General features: G+C 34.3%; 1 protein-coding gene and 1 long non-coding RNA gene across 4 annotated transcripts in view; one reads left to right on the top strand and one right to left on the bottom strand.

Moving 5' to 3' along the window:
- The window catches only part of Or82a (Odorant receptor 82a), a 77110-nt gene that overhangs the window by 38815 nt on the left and 17720 nt on the right, over window positions 1-20575 (bottom strand). The gene's annotated exons all lie outside the window — the stretch shown is intronic.
- Window positions 12850-15728, top strand: LOC138913490 (uncharacterized). Its single transcript, XR_011419255.1, has 3 exons — window positions 12850-12959; window positions 13013-13640; window positions 14577-15728. It is a non-coding gene; the product is annotated as an uncharacterized lncRNA (long non-coding RNA).

Below are 20575 nucleotides of genomic sequence, written 5' to 3'. Positions count from 1 at the left end.
CTGGCCGAAGCTAGCTTCCTTTCTTGTTTGAGCTTGAGTTTGCTCTTTATTTTGATTTGAGCGATAGTAATTTGAACGATTATTATTTTGATAATAATTATTATTATATCTTCCTTGATTATTATTTGCCTGCCAATTATTATTCGGCTGCCAATTATTATTCGGCTGTCGATTGTTATTAGGTTTATTCTGGAGTTGAATCGAATGGTCAACATCCATTGGCTCAACAGCTTGTTGCTTTTGAGTGTTATTTTGGTTATTATTTTGCCAAAAATTTCCCTTTTGTGGCCAGTTATAATTTTGCTTATTACCCCAATGATTGCCCGTTTTATTATTATTATTATTATTCTGTCGTACTTGATCAAATCGTAAGTTGTTTCCCTGGTATTTATTTTCATTTTTAAATCCATTAAATCTGTTTGCAAATTGAGCACGGAAATTGTTTGATTCCAATTCTTGGACCTTTGCCAAAGCATTGGGCACATCTGGTGGATTTAATGAGAAAAGAGTTTCTGATATAGATCCATTTAGTCCGGATATAAATATTCGTAGAGCGTTGCCCCTTATTGTTTTGTTTGTTTCCTTGGTAATTACACTGTCCTTTCCGTGTGTCATTATGGTCTTGTTTATTAGTAAAGTCATTTTTTTATTAACTTCGTTATAGTATTCTGTAACTGTCATTCGTCCCTGCCTGAGAATACTTAGTTCTGACTCTAGAATATGCATTGGTCGTTTATCACTATAAACAAAATCCAGTCTAGATAAGATAGCTTGAAAATTTAAAACGGTGCCATGATTGGTAAGAGCATCATGGGCAGCTCCTATAATTTTATTTCGTAAAATTGTTAAAGCGATAAAGTATTGTTCACTTTGAATTTTATAAAGACTCATAACAGTTTCTGCAGCTTCTCTCCAACCTACATATTGTGTTGGTTCCCCGGTAAACTTTGGTAAAGATTTTACCACTTCAAGTGTTGTATCGCACTTTATAGTTGGGTCGATTGTTTGTATTTTATAATCCTCCACAGTGTTTGTATCCGTGGCTAGTCTTCCTTCTAAACCTTCTATTTTCCTGCTTACTTCATTCAACTGAACGTTTATTAATCTATTAATTAATTCCACTGTTAGGCCGCCAGCTGTGGCTATACTACCTGCAGAGAAGTTTGGTGCTGAACCTCCGGTTGCCATTTTTAAATTTAATTCACCGAAACTATCTATTAAATTTTCCAGATTGTTTTTTTTTTTTTTTTTTTTTTTTTTTAAATTTGCTGGTCTTATTTTATTTTTATAGTGTTCTTGATGTTTGTGAATTAGATCTTCAGTCCACCAATTAATCAACTTAATGGATTATTTCATTTATTGATTTCCATTAAAAATTTTACACGATCACTGTTTGGTGTTGGATGTTTTAATTTTTCCAATAAAAATTTGAGTTCTTGGCTGCGCGAGTTCCGTTTGTTAATTTAACTTTATTTTTCATTAAATTTTTAATTTTTTAAGGACACAGCCCCACGTTGGGCGCCAATTAAATTTGATCGTTGTGGTTGATTTAAAAAAAATAATTTTTTATTTTATAATTTTTCTTTATTGGTAAAAAACTTTAATTCACTAACTCACTATCAAGACACTTTTACTTTTGATTCTAAGATTTGACCGTTCGCGGTTTCAATCCGATTCAGACTGATCACTTAATCCTGAAATCTTCTCCAACGAACCTCGGCCAGAAGCTTTTTCTTTTTTAAGCTTCTAGAACTTTGATTTTTGTTTAATATAAAAGCTTATGCTGAAACTGTCGCATCTCGTTGTGAAATTAGATTCTGCTGACCGATGCAATTTTGATAAAAAATCGGAACGCAATACTTTGGGCTTTGAGCGTGAGAGTTTGGCTTCGAACGGAAGCTGTTATTTACTTTACGATAGGTTTATTTATCTTAGCCGGACGGTCAAGCGCGGCCCTCGAAGTTAATGAAAAAGGCGGAGACAGAATCTTAAACAAAGGCAAAGGCAATTTAGCTGGGATTGAATTTAAAAATTTGTTTATTAATTCCATAAATGGAACCGTTTCACGGGCTGGATAACTTGTACATCGTCTAGTGGAGACAGTGACTCAAAAATGTCTTCTTGAGCACTTATCAGCCGTTTTACGGAATGATCAATAAGGGATTGTAAACTTATTTCAGCATAGGATTCTCTTACTTTTATACCAGTAGGATAGCATAACATTTTTGATTCTTTAACGAGATCATAACATGGATATAATTTTGGACAGAACATTTTTGTGGTAGGGGAGAGGTCAGTAGGTTGGTACACCTTTTGTTTTTAATCTGCCATTTCGACATTCACTTATGAAACTTTGCGCATTTGGTACTGATCGAAAGGTTAGTCTATTAGCTTAATAAAAAACAAAAAAAATATTTTTTTTCCTTAGGGAAAACGACATTTTGAAAAAGAGGTCTGTAAGTTGAGACACTTTTAAAAGTCAATAATACTTACACAAAAAGTACTCCGAACTATAAGGAACTATTTATTTATGTTAATTTAATCAATTTTAGTTCGTCCTAAATTATTTCCCATCCATTTTTTAAGAACTTAGACCAAATAACAATTAAAATCAAAAGGAAAAACGGGTGTCTCAACTTACACGCTCAAAGTGTCTCAACTTACACAAAATGGAATGTTTCGGACAAAAAATTAATAACTTTTGTTCTGACTGTCACATTAAGCTGATTCTTTTTTTAGTTAACAGTTAATATACTAATGTTTTAAATCTCTTACCAAGTCAATTTAAGGACGTTATTAATTTTAAATGGAATTTTGAAAAAAGTAAACAAAAACTTTTTTGGTGAAAAATGGTACACGACTCTCACAGCTTTAATCTGGCTAGAGCCTGGCTTTTAATGTTTTCCCCAAAAGTTTTGTCACTAAAAAGGACTAAAAAAAAATAAAAACAATTTTTTTAGTGGATAAGTTTTGAGAAAATTGAGTGTCTCAACTTACAGACAGTTTCAACCTACAGACCTCTCCCCTATTGTACTGGTGCATTGATAATTTACTTTCTATCAGAAGGGCAAGTGCTTGATCTGCTGAAAGGTGTTTTGCAGTGCTATTAGAAGATAATTTAGCTTTCTTAATTATAGTCCCCGTGGACGGGGGAGCATTTGGTAATTCATTAATTAATTTAGCTGAATCCCGTTTTCCTTCTGCCCGCAAAGCCTCTGCAGCTGATAGCAATTGATCCTCATCTATCGTAGGCAACAATTCTTGGCTTTTCCTTTTTTGTGTTTCAGGACAACACTCAGAAAAGACTTTTTGTGACCTCCCTCTTGCATTTCTAAAGTCCAACTTTAAAAACCGTTATCTTCCAAAAAAAAATTGTTTGTTTTGTTTTGTGCCTGTTTTCGTAATAGTTGAACATTTCTAAAAATGCTGCTTAAAGCTCATCGACTTCAAAAATAGTTCAACTTTTGCTAAAAGTCCCGCTAGATTGGCCAAATCTTACACTGTGCGCTCGAGTGTCTTTATGGACAAGGAAGAGATCAATGAGGCGATTCCGCCAATTGGTTTACGTATTGTGTTCCGGGAGAAGCTGTTCGCCAAACTCGAAAGTATGTATATATATAAATAATATACAATTTGTATTATTTATTGTTAATTAAACTATATATACATCTTGCAGTTTGTGGGAAGGCGGCAGGAAAAGAGCGAGAAACAAATTTCGTTGATTGGTGTCTATCCACCTAGAGGATCGATACCACGCTTGGCAAGGTACATTTTAAACTTATAAAGCTTTATATTTATTGTACGTTTTATGTATGTTACCTAAATTTATTTGTACTTACTTAATATAGATAAGATTGCTGTTATACATAAATATTTTTAGTTATAAGTAATTTTTAATTATGTTATATCTTAAATAAATAGTAAATTAATAAAATTTAAAAAAAGTGATTATATAAAATTTTTAAGTTTTCTGAAAAATTCTTTTTTGGATCAAGAGTGGAACATTCTTGAAATCGAGAAGAACGTATTCTTGAAATCAAGCACACTTAATAATGAAATCAAGAAGAATCGTTCTTGAAATCAAGGAGAGTTTCGCCTCGGTAGAGGATATTTTACTAAAATCAAGGACACCTAATCTTGAAATCGAGAACGCCTATTCTTGAAATCAAGAACGCCTATGCTTGAATCAAATTTTTCTTCTGGAAACCAAGAATACGTTCTTCTTGGTAAGAGAGATATTATTAAACCCCAGAACGATTTACTCTTGGATCCAACAACGCCTATTCTTGAAACCGAGAACGCCTATGCTTGAATCCAAGAATTTTTCTTCTTGAATCCAAGAAGAGTTTTACTGAAATGAAGAATACTTATTTTCAAAAAAGTAGTCGCAAATCAAGAACACTCACTCGTTCTTGGTTTAATTAAAACCAGGGATCGCAAGTAAGAGTTACTTTTTTAAAAAAATTGACAAATAAGTTTTATTTTTCAATTTTTATTATAAAAGTTGACAAATAACTCTTATGCTTCAATTTTTATTATAAAAATCAACAAATAAGAGTTATTTGTCAACTTTTATAATAAAAATTGAAAATAAAGATTGAATTGATATAACTCTTGAACTGTACGGTACATTGGTTTAAAATTTATATATATATAATCTACGCTTTAAAACCTTTCTGTTGGTATGCCATATGTCCCCAAAATATGTTTTATAATAAGATATTTGTTACATCATAAAAAATATTTTGGGGACATATGGCATATCAACAGAAAGGTATTAAAGCGTAGATTATATATATTTAAATTTTAAACCAATGTACCCCACAGTTTAAGAGTTATTTCAATTCAATCTTTATTTTATTATAAAAGTTGACAAATAACTCTTATTTGTTGATTTTTATAATAAAAATTGAAGCATAAGAGTTATTTGTCAACTTTTATAATAAAAATTGAAGCATAAGACTTATTTGTCAACTTTTATAATAGAAATTGAAAAATAAAACTTATTTGTCAATTTTTTTAAAAAAGTAACTCTTACTTGCGATCCCTGATTAAGACCGTTCTTAGCTCACTTTTGATCTCGGAAATACTGAAATCAAGAACGTTGAGAACGGTTTTTTTTCTCGGTGTAGATGTGCTGTATATAGAAGTTTCGACGCTGAGGTACCTGTGACGCCGTATCGAAATTTGCAAATCCAGGAAAGTTCGAGGTTCACTCCCCACCGAGTGCAAGTGTGTTGAAATGCTAGAAACTGTTGAGCTATTTAGAACCAACTATGAATGAACTCGAGTCCAGCAAAATTACTCGCATTTAAAACTAGGTCGATTTAATCACTAATAGATATTTATATTAAGTATTAAATATATTCTAATTTATATTTACTTACTGCCAAGTCATCAAAAATACCTGAAATTAAAATATTTCCTGCAATCGAAAAAAAAACAGAAGAGAATGCTATAGACGGGTTGGTGTCCCGACTATCTAATACCCGTCACTCAGCTAAAGGGAGTGTGAGGGAGATGGATATATACAATTTTTTTCATTGCGCATAACTTTTTAATGAATGGTCCGATTAGAAAAATGTCTTCTACATTTCCATAGGTATAAATATACACAACAAAATTGCTTTTATACTTCTTGTGCAAAAGTATGTAACAGCTAAAAGGAAACGTTTCCGACCCCATAAAGTATATATGTTCTTGATCAGGGTCACTAGCCGAGTCGAACTAGCCATGTCCGTCTGTCCGTCTGTCTGTCTGTACACACAAAAAAACTTGGTAAAATAAACTGTAATAATTGTCAAATAGGCCCCAACCATAAAAATGATCAATTCTACTAAGTAAATTGTTTGTAATTCGTAAACGTAAGGGTTAATATAAAAAATAGTTATGCAACTGTAAAAAAGGGTAGAATGTGCTCGAATCATAAATTGTAGTTAAATGGTTAGGTTTTGGATCATCTTCATTAAGAATGGCATAAACTTTGAAGGATAACACAGAAAAACCGAGTTCTGGCCCACTTTTCCTTCCAAAATGTTATATCACAAAGCACAACGAAACTTATCAGGGCCAAAACTAAACTAAAACACGTGGATAAAATAATAGCGAATATTTTAATAGTTGGATAATGTTTCAATAAACAAATTTATAAAACATGCATTAAAAAAAAATCCTATCCGAAATGCGAAACATATTGACAAGGGCATAGGGCTCATCAAAAAAACTTGCAAATGAATGCCCGCAACCTTATGAGAATGTGTGAAGGCAAAGTTAAATTGGGTAAGAACAAATCCTTTTTATAAGTCATGTGTCTTCTAAACACCTAAATTGACCAAAAACATGGTACCAAAACATCCATTTATTGTGCATGGACCTAGTATTAACATAGGCTTGTTTTTCCTTCTTGAAGTAAGATTAATACGGATGGATACATCGTTCATGAATCATTCTATGATGTAAATAGTGATACGGTAGTAATTCGTACACACAAAAAAATTTGCTTGGTAAAATTGACCAACAAAGATAGTTACGTAACTATTAAAATAGTTACATGTATTTTGTTTTTGCTTTGGGTTTGTGTCTTTGCTAATTGTGTGTATTTTGTTGTTGTGAAATGACAATTTACTTAGTAGAATTGACAATTTTGCTGGTTGGGGCCTGTTTGACAATTATTACAGTTGATTTTACCAAGTTTTTTTTTTGTGTGTAGCTTAAACTAAATACAAAATACTTCTTAATTGAATCTTTGACCAATCCGGCCAGGATCACGGTCAGGATAGCAAAGAAAGAGTTTAAAAGTACTCAGTAAGCAATATACATTGACTTGTGTACTCGCTTGACCATAACACAACCAAAAATCTTCGAGTTTTTTTTTAAGACAGTTTATACAGTTAATCTAAAACGTCTTAAATCATTTCCGAATAAATTTGAAAATATATCATGACTTTTGGGCCTCAATTCCTTTATAGGTGACTTTTTTAATCGATACACACAAAAAAAAAACTTGGTAAAATCAACTGTAATAATTGTCAAACAGGCCCCAACCAGCAAAATTGTCAATTCTACTAAGTAAATTGTCATTTCACAACAACAAAATACACACAATTAGCAAAGACACAAACCCAAAGCAAAAACAAAATACACGTAACTATTTTAATAGTTACGTAACTATCTTTGTTGGTCAATTTTACCAAGCAAATTTTTTTGTGTGTAGTAAGTCATTATATGCAAAAATCGCAAAAGATATTTACACTTTAAACTTAGATTTAATTGTTAGCTACCGCCAACTAAAGATTAAGTTACCCATTTGTAATTTTTCTACATTTTATTCTATTTTTACAGAAGTGGTGCTATTAATTTTTTCGTAGGTTTTTCCAGTTTTGCACAGATTTTCTTAAATAAGTCCAGAAACCTTTTATAAAGCTTACATTTTTTTCATATTTAAATTCTGTTTAGTCTTACTATTTAAAACCCGTTTTGAAAAGTTAAAAAAGTTAAAAAATGTGAGTAGGGTTAGTGGTGCTATTATTTTTTTCGCAGCTGTATATTTTAATTGCAATCTGAGCCGACACAAATGTTAGCATATAAGTTAAGCTTTAAGAGGGGAGATACATATAGAATCAATTTAATAATTGTGGTTCAAAATGTCACTGCCCCTAGGATCAAAATTTTTGAGTCAATTTGCCCCCAAATGAGTGTCAAAAGTATACCGCATTTTTAGAAAAATCGTATTTGATACTAAATAGTGTCATTTTGATAAGACTGGGGTCACATCGATGCCAATAATTATCATTTTTGATTTTCGAAGTTCGGCGATAGGACGATTTTTTACTCCAGTACCGATTTTGTTTTATACTTTTCAAGAGTTCGCTCGCGCGCAAAATGGTGCGATGGCCCAGTTGGTAAGGCGTCTGCCTCTGATGCGAGAGATCCCCGGTTCGAAACCCAGATAAATAAGAGTAGGTAAAAAGTTTTTAAAATGTATATTTAACATTTCCTTATTAATTTTAAGAACCAAAATGTTAAGTTTTGTTAGATTACAAATTACAAAAAAAAAATATAATTCGGGTATTCACCAGTCCTGGCAGGTGTGGCAAATGGCAGATGTGGCAAGTGAAAATTTCGCATATCCAACAACGAAATACACAAAGTAAAAAATTCTAGACCTGCCGGAGGTCGATCTATGTTTATATTTATACCCGTTACTCGTAGAGTAAAAGGGTATATTAGATTCGTGCAAAAGTATGTAACAGGTAGAAGGAAGCGTTTCCGACCCTATAAACTATATATATTCTTGATCAGGATCACTAGCCGAGTCGATCTAGCCATGTCCGTCTGTCCGTCTGTCTGTCTGTATGAACGCGGAGATCTCGGGAACTATAAAAAACTATTGACATTTTGCATGCAGATTCTAGGAGTTCCTACGCAGCGCAAGTTTGTTTCAAAAGGGTGCCACGCCCCCTCTAACGCCCACAATCGCTTATATACGATTTTAAAAATTTCAATATTTCGGAAAAGTAAAAATGCAGTTTTATTGTGTTTATCAATACCTAACGAAATGTAGAAGAAATCTTTCAAATCAGACCATTCGTTTAAAAGTTATGCGTGATCAAATTTTCTATCTCCACCTTCCTCGCACTCCCTTTAACTGAGTAACGGGTATCTGATAGTCGGGACACCCGACTATAACGTTCTCTCTTGTTGAAAGGGAATCCTGTAATAAGGAAAACAACCTTCACGTTTGAGTTCTGTATAAAAACTGACTTTATTTCAAGAAATCTTTGCTTACGTAACTAACATGAAATTCTTATAATATACTTATCTATGGTCTACGCAGAGACCACATCTGTTTGCCTGAACGGGATCCTTATCAACGGTCTCCTGCAAGGCGATCCTTTGTACAGTGTGAGAACTATATTTATGGTCAGGCTCAAGTGGCCTGTACTTAAGGATTACACTGCACTGTGGGCAAAAAACCCGTTTTTGGTGCATAAACTCTAGTTACAAAGATATTGACTTGAAATTTTTTTGGTGTGTTATTTGAAATTAAACAAAATTACGAATTTTGTTTTTTTTTTTAAATTTGTCCCCCGCACAGTGGTTAAAATTTTTTTTTTAAATTAAGTATTTGTTGAAAATTATAATTCCTAGATATTTGGTATCACATTGGAGAAAAATTAAACTAAAATCTATTACATGTTTAGGATCCATTATAAAATTTGAAGAACACTGAAAACAATTTTTTTTACATTTTTGTAAAGAATTTAAAATTATAACTTACTTGTTTTTTTCTTAGTTTTTTAGCTTTCAATATCGTCTGGTACCTCTTCCTCTAATTCAATTTCAAATGTGCCACTTATATCCTCCATATCATTTTCTTCATCTGTGTCATCTGCGCACGAGTTTTGGGAAGTACCTTCGTCATTGTGGTTAACACCTGAGGATATGATTGGCGAATCCAAAAGATCGACTACCTCTGCTGGCAGGCGCATACTTTTGGTTTTAACTAAGCAGAAACTAGATAGTAAGGGATCAGACGTATCCAAAGCTCTGTGAAAAACATCTGACATATTGTCAGCCCTGCTACATTTTCTGGCATGATATTGTCTGTCTGCCTTGAAAAGTTTGTGTCTTGCTTCTGATGCACTTTCTGCTAAGGAGCCAACAGGAACAATTGACTTTTCAATTATGATGTATCCGTGTACTAAAATTTTATGCACAGTTGGCGACATGGGATACCAAAAGTAATTGGTCCTATACACGGTGAACGTTTCAGAACAGAATATTTTGAATTTCTCTGAATTTATAGGGTAATGACAATTTATGGCAATCAGAATTACATGTAAGCGCTGAATCAAATTATGATCTATTCCTAATACAGAGGACAATAGTTTTGGGTTGAAGAATGCCCTCCTCGCCGTATTTCCGTCATTTGTATTGCCACTGCCGTTTTGTCTCGGCTTGTCTACATGCAGTCCCATTTCATCCCGTATCCCGTATCCCGTGATACGCCACTTTCTAAGCTGAATTCTATAAGATAGTTTGAGCAAAAATTCAAAAAAGCGAGTCCATGCATGAAGGGAACTTAATCCATGTTGATCCGTATGTGGTTTCATATCAAAAGTTTTGGAATAAAAATCACTTATGTACATTAAGAAGCTGGGTGGGCTTTGCCCCACACATTGGACACAACTGGCAGGATCTCGTTCCTGTTAGAATATTTAACACCTTGCCGTCTATAAGTGTTAGGTGCCCATCGAATTTTACAACAATTTCGTTCGATTGATGGGCATAAACGTACAAGTCCAGGTTTTTGATCTGATTGTCCAAGTTTTCTTTTTCTTCTAATATAAGAGAAGTGGTTTCTTTAACGTATGCTATTTTAACAGGACGACAAAATCTTACGGACTGAGGCGATTTATTTAACCAAATGACTCTTTGTTTCTGATCTATCATTTTAATGGGAATCATTGATGTAACAAATAGAGAATCATCTAAAGATGGAGACTCTGCGATACTAAATTTTTGTTTGTATAAGCTATGACCAGTAGACCCATCAAAGCCATAGCTATAAATAAGTATACACTGAGTCACATCTGAAAGTAGTTCACAGACATCCCTTTGCATGAGTAATATTCGTGAAGCCGTATGGTTCAATAAGTTTTGCAAGGAAACTTTGGCTTCATTTTCGGTCAATGCTATTCCCGCCGGTCTACGCTTTAATTTTTCCTCAGCTATTTTTGAATAAGGGGGGTAAATAGCGCACCCATGTTGTTTACTAATTTGTTTTACATTTATGTATTGCTGCTCAGTAAACCCATTTTCCATAAAAAAAGCTAATGCCTTTTCAGGAGTTATTGGACTTGGAACCAACGATGCAGTAGTATCACTTTTTTTCGTAGTTACGTTTTCAGTAGATTTTCTGGCTGAAATATGAGCTGCGTGTAGTAACAAAGGAGTTGAATTTTGTTGTTCCATCGCCAGTTCAGATGCCAACTTTATTTTGAGTCGTTTACCAGCAGCTTCATATGTCAATTTCGGACGACCACCTTTATTCTGTGGAGATTCATTTTTATCTAAAAGCGGTATAGTCATATTACCAGCTAGCCACATGGCGTGTTTTTGTTTAAATCGCTTTATGTTTCGGCAGCATCGTGGCAAATGTTTATTAATGTAATTTATAAAGTTAGCTACTTTATTTGAAACTGTCTGATCTATTGCTTCGCTTTGATGATCGCCATTTAATTTCTCAAATATGTAAGTCTTCAGGGCTTCTCGCGAGCGGTTGTTGCTTTCCCAAACTGCAAGAAGAGCCCCGTGACCAAACACATTTGTGGCTAGATAAACGCAAGTTTACCAAAAAGGAGCAAAAATGAGCAAAAATGATTAGTTGTATGGCAACAAGGACACTTTTGTGGTTAATTCCTCGTTTTTACTTTTTTGCAACTCTGTGCCATTAAGAAGTTATACTCCACAAAAGATAAACACAATTGCTAGCTCAAATCTATAAAGATACATATATAAAACAGTTCACAGTTGGACACCAAGACACATAAAAGCAAACTTTTAAGCTAATTTACGTTAACAAATACCTTTGCAAGGAATTTCCATTTTTAGATTTATGAAAGTCTTCTTTGACACCACACAATAGACAAACAAAGTTGGTTAATTTTTTCCTGATTTTTTCGACACTGAAAGGTCTCTCTATCAGTTAACTTTGTTGCAGTGGCAACACTACAGATTTGCCACCAAAAATTTTTGGAAAGCGGTTTTTTCAAATGAAGATGTCTAGAATCGATAAGTATGGTCCGTTCATAAAAAATAATTATGAAAATAAATAGGTTTATGCACCAAAATTGGGATTTTTACCCATAGTGCACTGCACGCTTGTAGGGTTTGAGTTACAGATCGTTATTTACGGCTCTAGATCAATTAACATATGTACTGAACTCGTAAAGTATTAGATTTATTATTAAAAGTATTCTTCCTGAACACTTGTTTTTATATTCTTAAGTAGTTGGCTTAGGACAATATACTGTTGTTTTTGCGGAAATTAAGATAAAAAGTTATGATAAAACCTTTTCTCGGCTTATAGGCTAAAAATAAGAAATTTAAAAGAAGTAGCAAATATAAAGGTATGCTTAATTTACCATTTTAATTTCTGCAGGCGAAGCTGCGAGCTACCGACCCTGCTAGTATTACAATAATTTTATTAATGAAACAAGAGGGTTGGTGGATGGATATATACAATTTTTTTGATTACGCATTACTTTATTTCTACTTCTACATTTCGACAGGTATAATAATACACAACAAAATTGCATTTATACTTCTTGGAAATCTTTAAAGGTGTGGGCCCCAGACAAATTTTAAAATCGTTAGTGGGCGATTGTGGGCGTTAGAGGGGCGTGGCGCTCGGCTAAAATAAACTTGTGCTGCGCAGGAAGCCTAAAAATATGTGTGGGAAATCCCAACCTTCTAGCATATGTAGAATCCGAAATCTCAGCGTTCAGACAGACGGACATGGCTATATCGACTCGGCTAGTGAGGATCACTGAAAATTTGTTTTTTTTTCTGGAGGACTTTCTCCGGCTCTTTGGATATTCTGATTATTAAATACTAGAGCCCTGCACGAGTAGACTCGTAAACAGCTCTGAGCTAGAGTTTGTTTGTTTGTTTGTGACTTTCGAGTCATAGGTCATGGGATTATCGAGTAAGCAAGTAACAGCTCCAAACAAGCTCATGTGCCTAACGGATACCTTTAAAACAGTTCATTTCAAACAGCTCACAACAACAAAGCAAACAAGTCAAACAGCTCAGATTACTCGGACAGCCCGAACAGACCGAACAGCTCACAGGGTCTAGTGTCAAATATTTCCGGCTAATAAAACGAGCGAGTTCGTAATTATTATTTCTTTATATAGTTTTTCGTAACATTCGTAATGGCTTCTGTACCACAGGTAAGTATCGCCAAAGCATCTACACTTTGGTAACAATTTTAAAGTCTAATTAGTCTCAGCTAAGTTTGGATGAAACCAGGATGAAGGTTTTATCTGGTACTTTTACCATAAGCCAGAAACGTGGAAGAAGCGAAGTATGGAAAATTTTCGGAAACGTAGCATGCAAAAAGTGTTCACATGCAGTCAAGTATAGCAACTCTACAACTAATTTGGCTAGGTATAAATGCTTTAAAGCTCTTGAGCCAAAATGCGAAGATGAGCCAGAAGTGAAAATTGACAACGAAACGAAGTCAAAAATTGTTAAATTGGCAGCAGAGTGGAACGTCGAAAACTGTCGGCCTTTTGAGCTATTAGCAGACTCAGGCCTTTTAAAAATGGCGGATGCATTAATAAGACTCGGATCGAAGTAAGGCGAGAATTTAAAGGCGACTTCTGTGCTTCCGCACCTAACTACTGTTTCAAGACAAATCTCGACATTGTATGCTGTGCATCAGAATCGTGTAAAAACGGAGATATGCGAAAACAGAAAACAAGGTATCGGGTACAGCGTTACAACAGATGGCTGGACAGAAAACATAAATAAAAGTGCATATGTTTCAGTGACAATTCATTATGTTATAAAAGGATCAATTATGAGTCGACTTCTGTCTGTGGAGGCTACGAAAGGAGAGCCCTCAACCGGTATAAACATAGGGGAGAGGTCTGTAGGTTGAGCCACCTTTTGTTTTTAGTCTCCCATTTGGACATTCGCTTTTGAAACTTCACGTGTTAGGTACCGATCGAAAGCTTAGTCTTTTAGCTGTAAAATAAAGCAACAAAAAAAATTTTTTCCCCTTGGGAAAACTAAAAAATAATTTTTTTTGAAAAGTTCCAAAAAATGACAATTTGAAAAAGAGGTCTGTAGGTTGAGCCACTTTTTAAAGTCAATAATACTTACACAAAAAGTACTCCAAACTATAAGAAACTATTTATTTATGTTAATTTAATCAATTCTAGCTCGTCCTAAATCATTTCCCATCCATTTTTTAAGAACTTAGACCAAATAACAATTAAAATCAAAAGGCTCTTTGAACATTCACTTTTCCCCTAATATCAAAGAAATGTACTAGGCAGAAAGCGACCTCTGTTGGCCTAAGGCCTTTTTGTATGAAAAACGGGTGTCTCAACTTACACGCTTAAAGTGTCTCAACTTACACAAAATGGGATGTTTCGGGAAAAAATTAATAACTTTTTTTCTGACTGTCAAATTGAGCTAATTCTTTTTTTAATTTGTTAACACTTTAATTACTAATGTTTTAAACCTCTTACCAAGTTAGTTTTAGCACGTTATTAATTTTAATAGATTTTTAAAAAAAGTGGACAAAAACTTTTTTGGTGCAAAATGGTACACGACTCTCACAGCTTAAATCTGGCTAGAGCCTGGCTTATAATGTTTTCCCCAAAAGTTTAGTTACTGAAAAGGACTACAAAAAAAAAAATAAAAAAAATTTTTTTAGTGGAAAAGTTTTGAGAAAATTGAGTGTCTCAACTTACAGACCGTCTCAACCTACAGACCTCTCCCCTATATTTTACATCAGCTTATCTTCTCTATATTTAATTTACCGACTTATTTTGCAGGTGCAAATTTAAAGAAAACTGTTGCACGCTGTCTTCTTGAATTTGAATGTCATCTTGATCAGGACAATGTTATTGTGGTGACGGACCGAGGAGCAAATATGATTTCCGCGTACAAGAACAACAAGCATATTTACTGCATTAATCACATGCTCAATAATGTCTTAGAAAAATCATTTGACGACCCAGATATGAGAACTCTAATCTTAAATCGTCCCTAAAAAGTCTGTGTCCTACGCGATGGAATATTGCGTTTTATATGCTGCGTTCTATACAGGATGAATGGGCTGCAATTTCAGGAATTCTAATAAGGAAGAAGGAGGAGAGCCGTCTTGGAGATCTTAACTTAAAAAACCTAAAATAAGTAACTGAAATTCTCGAACATTTTGAAAAGACGTCTAAATTTCTTGAAAGCGAAAACTATCCCACTTTACATATGGTCATTCCAGAAATTCACTCCCTAAAAAAAAAGTGTAAGATAGACTCAAATGATTCGGATCTAGCGTGCAGCCTCAAAATTTTATTGTTTAACTACATAGACTCCATTGTTATACCTAACAACACTGAGTACCACAAAATAGCTTTATTCTTATTCCCACCAGGAAACGAACTTCTACAGTTCACAGACACCGAAAAATTCAAAACAATTGAAGACTGTAAACAATTAATGAAAAATTTTTTGGATGCACATGACGAAATTGGAAATCAATAGACTGTCTCAAAAACCAATGCTAGGTTTGCAGACTTTGTACGCAATTTCGCGAACAATACCGCTGATGATAAAGTCGACCGGGAAATGACCAGTGTTGGGACATACCTAGATACTTTTACCTAGGTATGTACCTAGGTACAATTTAGTGGTACCTTTTACCTTACCTAGGTATAAAAATAATTGAGTACCTTTTATCTTACCTAGCTACAAATTTTTATATACCTTTGGAATTATGAAGGTACTTACATAGGTATTAAACATTGCTCTGATTTAAAATAGCCAAATCTGACTGCGACACTGTAGTATCCTTTCATTGTATCGTTTCGTTTCGAAATTGTAATAGTCGGAACGCAGCATTAAAAGTAATTGGAATTCAGCCGTTCTATTGTTTGTTTTGTGAAGTTAAAACTAATCGCAGTTTTATTTTATATCATTTTGTGCACGTATGTATGTTCCCATCACTACATCAATTTATTTATGAAACCAAAGTGTATTTGGCGCGCAAAAATGCCGTATGTACGTAAACAAACGGCATATACATATGCACAATATATAGTCAATGTTTCTACATACACTCAGAAAAAAAATCGCCCTGAATTTTATAAAATCGCCATACTTTTTAAGCCAAAGGCAGCTCGCCTTGCCTTTTAGAAAAAATATTTCTAAAAATTAGAAAAAAAAATTTCTAAAATGTAGGGTTAGTTTTTGCAAAATTGAATAAGAAGAAGAAAAAAATCGGAAGTTATGCCGACTCCACCCCTCTGTCGGTGTGGGGTGTTGTTGTTGGGGTTCTCGCTTCTCAACTTATTTTTCTCTCCTCTATTTAAACTCATGGATGACGTCACGATGCTTGTACACAAACACACTTTTAATTTTAAATTGTAACTGAAATAATAATTGAAATTATTATATTATTTATTAATGATAAACATAAAAATCAAATAACTTACTATCTTGATATAAACATTTTGGTCGCTCGCGGGATTCGAACCCCTTACCTCACAGTTTGCAGTCAAACACTCTACTAGCTGCGCCAGGGAAGCATCACGAGAGGCGCTGTACAAAGTACATTCTCATTCTGTTCTCTTGGGTTCTAGGTTTACACTCTTATTTATCGATTATGTGTGTGTTAGCTTACCTAAATCCTTATTTGTATTAAAGTATAATTATTAATGCGCAAAAAAAAAAAGACGCAAAAAATGTCCGCCTCGACGTGGGATCGAACACACGCTTCCGAATATAAGCGTAGAAAACAAATAATCCGCTCGCATTAGACCCCTAGGCTACCAATTGGGCCAATTTCCTAAAATGTAAGGCGATTTTTTCTTAGTTTGAAAGAAAAATTTCTGAATAACAGAAAATTTTTCTAAAAGTGGATAACAAGAGGAGTTGATCTAACCAGGGTAAGTTTTTATGGCGATTTTCTAAAATTTAGGGCGATTTTTTTTCTGAGGGTTTCATAAATACATTAATGAAGTGATACGTGCATACAATTATTCATGCCGCGTGTTTTAAAAATATATGCACAAAATGAAAACATTTAAATTTAAATGAAATGAAAAGATATTGTTTGATTAAGACGACTAAAAACTGAAAACTAGACTTATTTTAAGTTTAAATAATTACATTGAACAAAACAAAAAAATTATAAAAAAATAAAAAAAAACAATATATTTACCTTTTATCTTTACCTAGGTACTGGGAAATTAAAGTACATTTACCTTACCTAGGTATTTATTTTTGCCCAATACCTTTTACCTTACCTAGGTAAAAAACACTGTACCTTTCCCAACACTGGAAAGTACAGCATACTTAACAACTATAATATTATACACCGAGGACTTTGATCCCCTGAAGTGGTGGGAAACCAATAAAAACCAATTCCCATTATTATTTAAGGCAAGCTGCCAAGTTCTGGGAACCCCCGCAAGCAGTGCTTCATCTGAAATATCCTTTTCCTTGGCCGGAAATCTTATTTCAGAGAAGCACAATGCCATTGCAACAAATCCAGAAATGATAAAGGAAATAATGTTTTTAAACTGTAATACAAACAAATAAAAATTTATAACATCAAAACAACTTATTAGCCAAAATAAGAAACGTTGAACTGCTATAAGTAAATTAATTAAAATATTAAGCAATATAATATTCCCCGAATTTCTTCAATCAGTTTGCTTTTCCTACATAAGATCTGTTCCTACATAACATTGTTGAGCTCTGTACCTACATAACACTTTTGAGCTCTGTTCCTACATAACATTTTTTAGGTATGTTCGGATACTTGATCTACTAAACATGATCTATGATCTACTATACTTGCTTTTTTTCGATCAAACAAACAGCTCAACGTAAAAATGTGTGAGCTGAGCTACTTGATCCGAAAATTTCTATGAGCTGATTTACTCGAACTGTTTTTCTGAAATTTGAGTCAAAGGGCATTTCGAGTATACTCGTGCAGGGCTCTACTTCGCACACTCTCCTGGTGCGCTTCGTCACTACACGGACTGCCGTCCATAGTGATACATATTTTTTTATTTGACGAGCTGGCTAACGAACAGACTACCGGCAGCAGCAACAAATCATAGAGTAAGAAAATATATAGAGCAGCGGTCGGCACACACATACGTTGACATTTTGTTTTATATTTGTGTGAGTAATTTGCACTGGGCAGCTCATCGATGTGTGTGTGCAGACCGCTGTTCTACGTTATACATGTGCGAGCAGCGCGGCGGCAGAACAAAACCCTATGCTCACTTAATAGGACGCTGCCGACCGCTGATATAGAGGCACCATTTGCTCTGCCCGAACCTCTGCCCGAACCTCTGCCCAAGCTCTGCTGAGAGCCAATTCAAGGCCAAGTTCCAAGCAAACATTGATTTCTCACCGCATCCAACATGTGCGAAGCAACAGCAACAGTGGTGAGAGGCCACAAACAAAAACAAAACAGTGAGTGAGAGCGGTGCAGATATATAAAATCCCATAAAACTCACCATGGGCCCGAAATGCATGTTTGAATCGAAAATATTAAAAATTAGGGAAATTTTCGTTTTTCGCCTAGGTGGCATCATTGGCGAATTCGCCGAAGAGAGCGGCAGAGCAAATGGTGCCTCTATATATTTTCTTACTCTATGCTCTATGAAAATACCACAGCCATAACACATTTAAAATGCGCGGATAAAAAATCGATTATATCGCAAATCTCTTCTTATCCGCCTTTTTTAGGTGAACGTTAAATTTTACAGAAGGGGGATTCCCTAAACTGTTGAATTGCTGAATTGTTGAAAATTCAACAAAAAATTTCAGCAATTAAGGGAACGACCCAAAATGGTTCCTGTTGAATTTTCAAACAGCTGTTATTTGTTGAAAAGTTTCACGGAACTTAAAGCATGTAAAATTTGATTTATTATTGCTAGTAACTGTCTAAAAGTGTTACCAAGGTAAAAAGAACCACAAATATGCTTTCTAAGTAGATTTTAAAATAAATAATGCGTACTGGTGATACTAAAATGTTACAGAGTTGCCACGACTTTTAAAAAAAGGTGACAACTCTGGCTTTTCAGCAATTCAACAAAATTTTCAGCAGCCCCGAGGCTGTTGAATTGCTGAAATTTCTGAAAGTTGACTTTGTATGGAACAGCTGATTAACAGCTGACCAAAATTCAACAATTCAGCAATTCAACAGTTTAGGGAATCCCCCTAGAAATCCCATTAAGCTTAATTTTAAAGTCGAAATTTTCCTAAAAATTGCTTTTATTTTAAAAATGCAAAAAACCGATCAGCAAACTATTTATTAGTTTTCAAACGTTGAGTTGACAAATTGCGGATTTGTAAAAAACCAGAGCTTGCAAATAACTGTCAACCGATTTTCCTGAGGCAGTTTAATCTCGACAAAACCGAAAAAAATTTTGCTCACAAACTCTCTCTCTGAGCGGAACCCTTTTTTAGTTTTGCTTGTCGGTTTCGGTCCGACCGTTCGGCTCAACCGAACAAAGCAATCGGTCTAACAGTCACCTAAAAGGGTTTCTGAAAGACTACTGTTAAATAAAAGTCAAAACAAGAAAGGAAGCTAGCTTCGGCCAGCCGAAGCTTATATACCCTTGCAAATCATTCCTATTAATTAACAAATCGCAAAAATGTTCAATTTTCTAATATTTCTCATTAATTTTCCGATCGTTCCTATGGCAGCTATATGATATAGTCGTCCGATTTTGATAAAATTAAAATTGAAATTCGGAAATATTTAAAAAGAGTCATATCCTAGAGTAGAAGATAATACAATAAAATCCAAAGAAGCTAGAATTTATTTCCTATTACTTTTCCATTAATTTTCCGATCGTTCCTATGGCAGCTATATGATATAGTAGTCCGATTTTTTAAATAATTAATTCGAAATTCAGATATATTTAAAAAATAACATCCCCAAAAGTAGAAGGTGAGTAGCTAGAATAAGCGGGAGCGGCGATTTTTTTATTAGTTTTGTATAAAATCGTAAATTAGTTTACAGACGCAAACATATACAATTCCCATAATCAGTGTGTTTGATATCCGAAGGAATCCTATCGTTTTATTGCATTTCAAAATATTGTGACCCCTCGTTATCTTCTAAGAACAACCCGGAGAAACTGCACGTGCACCCACGAACTCGAGTATCACCCCCTACCCTCAAGTCCTTGTGTGTGTGTGTGTGTGTGTCTGCTTGTGCGTGGCTGCTTGTGCGAAAGGTGTGAAATTAAAATTTTTAAATTTTATATCAAAATGTACAATTTTAATTTTAGAATCATGAAAATTATACCATTGAAAAGGTCTCGAAAAATGCTTTCCAATGACACCAAACTTTTTTTTTTTTTTTTTTAGTGGTGGTCCAAATATATTTGGGTGAGCGGAGAATGTCGTCATTTTTGCCTGTTTTAGGGTAGTAGTGGAGATATGGGTAAGCGGAGAAACCCGCTGCGGTTCTCCGCTCCCGTGTTCGGCGATCGCGTGAGCACCGCTGCCCTACCTCGGTTTTCTTATACGATAAATCTTATACGTTAATACTCGTGGCTGGGATGAATAGCAGTCGTTATACGATTTCAGGAGTGTGTCTAGAAAAAAGGTTTATGTTGTATAAGACTTCTTGTGAACTCTTTTCATGAATGATTATAGAATTCAGAATTCCAGTAATGTTTATGTATACGAAAAAAATTCAGTGTGGTATACAAAGTATTGGTTTTCAAACTGCGAAAAATAAAACGGTACGGAGGTTTTCCCCGCTTACCCATATCTCCACTACTACCCTAAAACAGGCAAA

This window comes from Drosophila takahashii, chromosome 3R, assembly GCF_030179915.1.
Source record: "Drosophila takahashii strain IR98-3 E-12201 chromosome 3R, DtakHiC1v2, whole genome shotgun sequence".
NCBI classification, from domain to species: Eukaryota; Metazoa; Arthropoda; class Insecta; order Diptera; family Drosophilidae; genus Drosophila; species Drosophila takahashii.
The sequence above is the reverse complement of the archived record's forward strand: the minus strand, read 5'-3'. Positions and strand labels throughout refer to the sequence as shown.